Genomic DNA, 9,159 nt, shown 5'->3' with positions numbered 1-9,159 from the left:
TCAGGAGTGTTACTTTTGTCTGTTGTATAAAGGTAGTTGTGGTATTTTGCATAAACTGTATCATCTGGACAAAGGGCAGCTGGATTTTTTTTCAGTAATATGGCTGTGTTTTGCTGTGGATACTACTTGGCAGACAGCTGCACATGTAAGAAAATTTTTACAATGTGTATTTCAGGTAGCAGAGATTAATATTAATATGTGCCACAGTTTCAGTCGTGGAGCTAGGGCTAAGAATCTGAGTTCAGTAGAATACTGGGATTTGTAAGTGTTTGCCAGTTGCAAGATTTTTTTTTTTTTTCTTTTGAAAACAAATGAAGTGTCTCTTACAGATATGGTATATTCCTGTAACTTTTGAAAGCTTTCTGGTTTTAAGCTTTCTCATTTTTTATTTTAACTTAGGCTATTTATGAAAAATTAGAACTTTAGATTACTAAAAGTAACTTAAAGTATACCAGAAAAGATGCATCAGCCTTTCTCAAAGTGAGGATCTTTGTCAGAGGAATGAGCAAAATTTTGAATTTTAAAGACAGAAACCCCTTTCAAGGGTGGTTCGAACTTCCCCCTCTCTCCCCAGCCGGAGGCAGCAAGGTCAAAAGCAAAAATACGCACTATGATATTTTGGAAGTAGGAAAAGAGCATTTCTGTTCAAGGTCATTTAGACCTTTACCACTTCAGAGTAAGTGTAGTTACCAGCAGTTTAGTGGCAGTAAGGCAGTAAAACTGTGCTGTTCCTGAATGTAGTTGATTTCTCTGTCCCACTGTAGGCTGTTGAACCTCCTTTTCCCTTCCCCCTCTATATCTCTTTGATCTTCCTGTTTGATCTAGCTAATGTCTTTTCTGACTTCAGTTTGGTCACTTTCTGTTTTCTGTCATCCTTCCTTACTCGGATAAGTTTGGCTCGAAGTCTCATGGCAGACGAAGAGAAGACAGAAGATTCCGATATAACTGAAAACATCAGGAAATAGATGTGTGAATAACCAAATTTAAGATCCTGATGTCAGTCCTAATTTGAGTATTTCATCAATTCAGTTCAAGGAAGTTTCTTCTTCGTAAAAAAAAAAAAAAAGAGGGCGGGGGAGAGGCAAGGGGAAGTCAGCTACAGTTCTGCTGGCTTTTTCCCCCTCCAGAAGATTTTACAGCAGAAAGGATCTGCATATTCATTGAACTAATATGGGACTTAGCTGAGTTTGTGGGTTTAGGATCTACCCTAATCTGAAATCAGCAATTAAAAAAAAAAAAAAACAACTGGATATTTCTAATTCTTTCTGCTTATTCCACAGCTTAAAAAGCACGAACAGATCCTACTCTTCCTTTTAAACAAGTATGGGAATCCAGATGGATTCACTGAAATGAAAAAACTGTTGGACCACTAAGTCTCTGACATGTGCCGTTTCATTTGTACGTATACCAGGTTGCTGCCATTCCTTTTTTGGGAGAGCAAATGTATTCATCAGCTTAAAAATGAGAGTCACTTTGTCGAAATTCTGCTGTTTACATACCTGTATTTATCTGTATGCTTGGATTGTTATTGTGAAATAAGTATGTAACTTGAAGGATTTCAAAGCTGCAAGCTAGATTTTCTGTTCTGTTTTTGTTTTATACCACTGTGTGCTGCTAAGCTTTTTTTGTTTTTATTCTGCTGTTGAATGCACATAACTTTATGGAATGGCCATTGCATTGTGAGTCTATTCTGCAAACTTACATTTGAAATTATTGTAATCATAAAGCTTACTTCAACTTCAGCACCATTACTTGAAAAACTGTATCTTATCTTGGTTAGCCTTCTTTCAACTTAATTTCCAGTCTGAAGTTAGACTAAAAATTGTTCTTCATAAACTTGGTTTCAGTGTCATTAAAGGCTGAATCTTGCCTTGGACTGCATATAGGTAGTTCTCTCTAAAATCAGTGAACACTTAAATGCGCACAGTTCTTTATTTACACTTACGCTGTGTAATAATGCATCTGTGAATATTGTTTTGAAGTAAATTGTATTAGAGCTGTTTTGTGTGTAGCTACGTTGTCAGGATTTCTACCCCATCAAGTTTTTTCACATCATAATAGAAAAGTCCCGTTCTGGGATATGACAAAAATACTGAATCAAATTTTTAACGGATTTTCAGTATTTCTCTAAAATGTGGCTGATACCTTATTGTCATTTCTGACTAATCCAGTGGCGATGTTACTAAGGAATGCCAAATTACTGTTGATAGAGCACAGCAGACATTTACATATTGAAACTGCAGGGTCAGCTTTTTTGTCTACTTGAAGTATATATTTTAAGTTCGGGCTTTGTGCAAATTGGAAGGATCTTGACATTAAACTTGTTGTGAAAGTGAAATGTTTTTGTTTGACTTAATGTTTTATTACACTTAAATTGCCTCAGATTTTTTTCCTGCCTCTTAGTTTTTGTTGCCTCATATTCTTGCAGTATCTAATAATTAGAGAAACTCTTGCACTTGGGTCTCTAGAGTTCTTTTTGTGCCTTCAGTTCTGAACTAAGATTGCGGCTGTCTCAAGTGTCCTTTGACTTTCTGGGACGAGTGTGACTTTCACAAGCATTTGCCCACATGCAAAGCAATTTGCTGATGCTTTAGTCCTCCCACGGCTTTTGTTCACTTTTCCACATACCACCTCTCCTAGCAACTAGTCCTTGAATTTCAAAAGATGACTTTGACTGCAGTAGTCAAAAGCAGTCACTTTGTCTATACTTTTATAAGCAGGAGAAAGGAAAAGTGAGTCTTTGCTTGTTCTACTGAGGCAAAAACCCCTGGAAAGCAGTGGTTGGTGTTTCACTTGGAGATGTGTGTGTGGTGCAGCACAAAGGTATCTGGCAGTAATCCTTCTAGACAGCGGAAGGAAAGGAGAAGTAGGAGATTTCATATGGTTCAGAGACTTAGTTTACTCCTTAATTTCAGATTAAATCTTTGGGAACATTGACGTAGGGACAAATCAAACAAGAAATGTGGAAACCTCTTGGACTTTTTGATGTAGCCTTGGGTTCCTCTTGCTTTGTTTTTCTCTGCTGCTTTTGATCTGTAATTGAAATCTGTTCTTGAAGTGATAAACTATCAGCTATGGATTATATTTATCTAAATGCTAGTATAGAATCTAATTTTGGAGTAAAATTCCACGTGTGATTATGTCTGAACAAAGGTTATTATATGAAACACTTAAACTATAACATCCCTGCTCTTGGTGAATAAAATTTCTTAATTCCTCTCCATCCTCCCTGGAGAAGAATAACAAAAGTGAACTGGAACTCTAGAGTAACATAGCACTTCTGAAAGGGAAGTAGTATAAATTTAATAAAAATTATATAGCACTGAAAAACAACAGGGTTTTTTAATCCTTAAAAGATAATTTTCATTTATGAATCACTGTTGGAGGAACTAGAGGATACTTTGTTCATTGGGTTTGACTGAAATGTTTTATTTATTTATTATTTAGCACTTGGTGTTGCATTCCATTCCTAACAACATACTGTGAGGTAGACACAAGGGAGTGTTTTGTCTGTACAGATTACAAAATTATTGATCTGTGTTTAGTTTTGTGGGGGAGGAGATGTGCAAGATATTCTTCAACTGAAAGTGCTCCATCTTGTGCAGTTACCAGTACTTGCACGTTAGATGCTGGTTAAACCTGTCAGGTTAAGGTGGTACAATGCTTTTGAAGGTCAGTGCTGTCTTGAGGCTTGGACGCTTGAGGTCTTGCTGTCTACTTTCAAACTCTTACTACAAGTGGGTCTGACACCTTCTCCCCTCCTAAATATGTCTTTAGTTTTTCTGAAGGTACTTTTTTTATTTACAAGAGCATTGCTCAGTCACAGTGTGTGCATCACAGTGGTTAGCTGCTCCTTCTGCCTGCAGTACAGCCGAGCCTTGGGACGGGTCAGGGAGAACTTCCCAGTGCGATTCAGTACCCACTTGGCTATGCACAGACCCTGTTTGGTAGCTCCAGCCAGGTTACTGTAACCTCCTGAGAACCGCATTACCCTCTAAAAAGAAATTAAAGATAACAGCTAGGGATTGATTTAGATTAGTTAGTACTCTCATCTCTTAAATTGACCTGGTAGGGAAGGGCTGAAAGTACAGTAACAGCGATCCTCTTAATGTTTTAGAGTTACAGGTTTTTAACAGCTATGTTGTGGTAACCCTATCATGTAAGACAGAAATGTTCTCTCCAAGGCTGGACCATCCTGTAGTGCCACTGTATTTAAAATTAATTGCTCTGGTGGGGCTTTCTTCCTTGGCTTTTTTTGTGGGAGCTGCCTTTTGGTGGTGGGTGTGTGGTGGGGTGGAATCTAGCCTGAGTACTTATCCTTTCACTCTGAGTCAGACCTTTGCAGGACAGAGAACAGCTGAGCAAGGTCCGGGTGCTGCATGCCCATGGCACAGCTCGTCTTGTGTCCTTATTCTTGCTGTGGAGTTCCTGGCATTGCTCAGCTTTCAAGGGTAAGGACTGTTTACAGGATGAGTGTGGTAGGCACCACGTGTCCTGCTGGAGAAAAGAAGTAAAAAGCAGAATAAGGAAGGCTGATCTAGGAATGGGATCTGCTACTTTAGTATAGCTTCTGTTAGTGGAATAATGTTATTACATACTTAAATTCCAGTTTATTCTTTGAAAATATAGCTATTTGCAACTCCAAAATACATGAAGTTAACACTTTTCAAAGAATATTAATTTGTAGAGTTCTTTTCTGCTCCTACAGTTGCACATCTTCAGTTGTTAAAAAAAACACCCCACCCCACCCCCCCCCCCCCAAAAAAACCCCACAACATAATTTTTAATATGGGTCCCCTAAATAATTCCTCTGAGTGTAGTAAGTGTGAATATGGTACTTTTAATCACAGGTGAAGAACAGTTTTCTGTGGAAAAACAAGCATTAGGGAAAACACTCCCCCAAAAAAGTTGACTCCTAAAAGAAGTTACTTTATGGCTGTTGGTGGTGCAAAGTAACCTGCAGTCTGTGGTTTTACTTCTGCTCTGTGTTGCTGCCAGGCCTGTTAGCTGTGCTCCAGGGCTGCTGACATTTTCAGCTGTACTTAGTCTATTGGATGAGCGGATACAACAGTGTGACTCTTAAATGTAACCTAGAGCACTGTGGGTGTTCTTGGGTTTGGTTTTTTCCCCCAAATCGTAGTTGTAGATGGCAGGGTGTGATGGATGAGGAAGAGAGGCTGTCGCAGCTGGACACAATATAAATCCCAAGTGTGAAGGAGGCTGCTCATCAACCCATCGGGTGCACGAGGGCTACGCAATACTGAGTTGCATTTTACTTTTTCTCTGCAAGACTCTAACCGCTTCCCCCCCCCTTTTTTAGTTGATAACATCTTAAACCTCTGACTTTAGAGGTTAGGGACCCTGTGGGAAAGCAGAGGTGTTGAGAGTAAGCTCGCTCGCCGGAGCTGGGTGCGCGGCGGGGGCTGCGGGTCTCTCCCGGCCCTGCGGCAGAGAGGAGGGGGGCGAGCGCGGGGAGGGCAGCCAGCCCCCGCCCGGCTCCTCCTCCGGCTGCCCCGGCTCTCTCGGCCTCCTCCCAGCCCGGCGGGGTGCGCGGAGCCCGGGTAAGCACAGGGACGGAGGGGGGGCGAGCGAGCGGGGGGCGGCGGCGGCTGCCGAGCGGGACGAGTGGGTGATGGCGCCTGGGTGAGTCTTCCCCGGGCGGCAGCGCCGGGTGGGGGGCGGTGGGGTCGGGGGGGGTCTCAGCCCGGCCGCCGCCCGAGCAGCCGGGCTGGCCCCCAGCGGGCGGTCCTCGGGGATTGCACCGGATCGGTCCCGGCGGCGGTGAAGCCTTCCTGGCCCCTCCGCGGGGTGCGAGGGGTGCTGGGGGGCAACGGGTGGGGGGGGCGGCGGGACACCGCTTCTGCGGCAGGTATCTTAAAGCCCGTGTGCCAGTCAGGATCAGGGAGGGGATGGTAGAAGGTACCCAAAAGCCCCGTTGCTCAGCCGAGGTCCCGTCACTGGTCAGGAGAAGACCTGGCAACAAGGCAGGTTGAGCCCCAGCCTCCGTGTGTTCTGCCTTTGGTCCAGTTGCACGGTGCCCCTGAGAGCACAAGCTTTGCTCCTGTACACAGTAACAGGGACTGGGTCAGACTCATCTTGAACAAGGGATGAATTTGTTCGCTGTAATGAACAAGTAGTGCCATGCTGCGTTATTAAAATAACAAAAAAACCCACCACCCAGAAAACCAGACCTAGCCCATGCTGTAATGCTTTAATTGACTTGTTTCTAGCAGTTTTGGGGTGTGGCCAGGGGAAAGTGCTGAACTTGCCAGGGCAGGCTTTCAGACAGGTTGTGTCTCATGTCCTTAATGAAAACCTTTCTGCAGAAAACACAAAGACAATTTGATCAAGTCTTGATCAAGCAAGGACTGAAGGACCTGGAATGATATCTGTAATATGCCCAGACACTTGTATTTCATTAAAGAAATTGGAGTCGCCCCTGTCTTTGAGTACACGCAACAGCGGCTTTTCCTGATGTGGTATAATGGCTAGAGGAGGACTCTCTGGCTGGTTCCCAGTTGTGCTACAGATTCATGCACCAGTGAGCAAGCCACTTTGTCTCTCTGTATCTTGGTTTCTGTGTATGTTAAAGAGGGATGAAGATGCCTTCCCCAGTGGCCTGGAGTGGAAAGGAAACAGGGAGGTGGCAGGACCCTGCTTCCAAGTTATCTGGGAAAATGTGAACAGACATTAAAATGTGACCTGGGAATTGTAAAAATGATTTCACAGAAGTCAGCTTCTGCTAAGTTGACTTCTATTTTGTTTGTTTATTTTGCATAGTGAAGATGAGGCATCACCAGGAGACAAGTCCCACATACAACCACATTTTCCCACTTTCTTCAGAGAGGGCTGTGCTGGAGGGGCTGTGTGTGTGCTGACCCGCTCCTCATGTACTGTGTGCTGGGGTAGTTAACCACGTCATCTTCGGTGTGTGCTCCTAAAGATGTTTGGGTCTTCTAGGAAGACTCTAAAAGGAATAAGTAGATGGACTGACTTAAAAAAATTCTCTTTTGACCCTACCCCAGTTCTGCAAAAAAAAAAAACCCAAACATGGAACATTCCCACTTTCTAAAGGTCCCACAGGCCGCTGTCCTGAAAATGCGTGTGGGTAACAGCTTGTACGTGTTTGCAGGAGTGATGCCATGGAGAAAATTCTCAGGCCGTGGCTTGTCCCTGGGGCTCACAGAGATGCAGCAGGAGGATAAGATGTGACCTGGGGTTAGTTTTGTAAAAGGGGCTGGGTATGAGATGATCAGGAACATCTTGGCATCATGCATGCTGAGATGAGGACAGACTGTTTAATGTTCTGAGAGCTAAATTGAATACCAGAGATGTCAAAAAAGGATTTTTCCTCTCTCCCTCCAGCCTCTGCTGTAGGTAATGACTGCAACTGACTGGCTTGGAAAGGTAGAATTCCTCCTCTTCTGCAGTACTGGGTGCTTGGGGAAGGACAGACCAGAATTTTGTTCCCTCAAGAGGGAGGCTTGTCGTAGCAATCTTTAAGTCCTTATTCCTGCTTGTGGTACTATGAGGCTTGTCCTTCTGAGCCAGCCAGCAGGTGCCTATGTTTTGAGGCCTGGCTTCATTAGCAACCAACATGATGCTCTTTGGCCAGTGGTTTGCTTCTGCTGCAGATGGCAAGCACCCCTTCTAGAACTGCTGAGGACACGTGCAGGGGAGGCTCTTGGGACAGTGATTACCACCAAGTGAAATAACAGATGGTTTTTTGTCTTGTAAGATAAGGTGGCAAACCTGAGCTCTTTCTGTCCCTCTGCGAAGCTTTTGGACAAAGACATCTGTATGGCATTGTGGTACATCGAAGGAATGAAGTAGAGAGATGTCGTCTTGCTGATATGCACAAGAAAGCTGCCTGCTGCAAGGCTGCAGGGAGCGTGATCCTCTCCCACCTCATTCTTTGGGAACCATTCACACCTGCTTGTGGTGTAGGTAGATCAGTAGTTGATCCACCTCAGGTGCGGATGTTTCTGGCTGGTGCAAGGCGACGCAGGTCAGGCCCCGAGCCAGGCACCCAGCTGTAGCCTTCCCAGATTTGCACAGCTCGGGGCGGGGGGTGACACGGGACAATTACGGTAATTGCACCAGAACCCATAGCCTTGAATTAGTAGTTTTCAGCAGGGTATGTGACCAAGGTATCTGTATTCTTTCATAACATCAATATAATTATATTGTTTGCATATTTATTTTCTTATGCTGCCATTGGTTTGTCCTAAGACACCAAGTTCCCACGGATCACTGTGCCCCTTTCTCAGCCGCTCCATAAAATGTTTCTTCCCAGCATCCGCACTAGCTGCCTGCTGCTGCAAGCAAGTGCTGAGTGCTTGCAATGCTGAGGCAGGCTCTGGTTCCCTTGGGTGGTCTTGCATGTGGCATCCAGTAAAGGATAAAAAAAGATGAGACATTCATAGAAACACTCCCGTTGCTTTAGCCACAGGCAAAGTCAGTAGCATGAGCACTTCTGTCAGAACAAACTACACAATAGGTTTAGCACAAGCTCTTGGGTCAGAAAAGTGTCTTTTGTTCCATAACTCGTGGGTCATACAGGACCTGATCTGCAGTATGTTCATTTTGACAGTACCCCATGTGAGCAGTGCTGCAGGATCAAGGTCGTCTTATGCACAGGAGCCCTTATTGCACGGGGGGAAAGAGCCTGTCAAAACTGTTCCTCGCTGCAGAATCAGGGGATGAATAAACAAGCTGGTTTTGCAGAACATCTTATGCAAATTTAATCTTGTTTATCACTTGGAGAAAAAAAATTGTCAAAAGTTTTAGACTGAAATTTGTGATGTTTGTTTTAAGGAGAAGTTAAACATTTCCCTGTCATCTTTCTCCTCCCCCCTTCAGTTTCAGCCCCCACTGTTAGCTGCCCCCAGCCGGGGCAGTGCCTGTGGCCGGGCAGAGGGGACACCTGGAGTTCCCAATAGAGGTGGCCCATTGCCTCCAAACCTGGGCAAGAAGAAAAAAGTAAAATTTACCTATGGAAAACAGGCCGAGGGAGACTGAAAGAGGGGGTAGCAAAATTGGCCTCCTCTCTTCCCCCCCTATGCCTAAACATCAGACAAGACCCTAGCAGTGGGCACCCCTCAGCAAGCCGGTGCCCCGTCCTCCCCAGCAGACAGAGCAGCACTGAAGGGAACCACA

At 44.3% G+C, this 9,159-nt stretch overlaps 1 protein-coding gene across 1 annotated transcript in view; it reads left to right on the top strand.

Moving 5' to 3' along the window:
- The first annotated feature begins 5,497 nt into the window (after nt 1–5,497).
- The window catches only part of VWA2 (von Willebrand factor A domain containing 2), a 29,387-nt gene continuing 25,725 nt past the window's right edge, over nt 5,498–9,159 (top strand). The window contains exon 1 of the mRNA XM_050899179.1: nt 5,498–5,561. The gene's annotated coding sequence lies outside the window, so the exon portion shown is untranslated. The remainder of the gene's footprint in view (nt 5,562–9,159) is intronic.

The sequence above is a fragment of the Gymnogyps californianus genome, chromosome 6 (assembly GCF_018139145.2).
Source record: "Gymnogyps californianus isolate 813 chromosome 6, ASM1813914v2, whole genome shotgun sequence".
Classification (NCBI taxonomy): Eukaryota; Metazoa; Chordata; class Aves; order Accipitriformes; family Cathartidae; genus Gymnogyps; species Gymnogyps californianus.
This window is presented reverse-complemented; position numbering and strand designations above follow the sequence as displayed.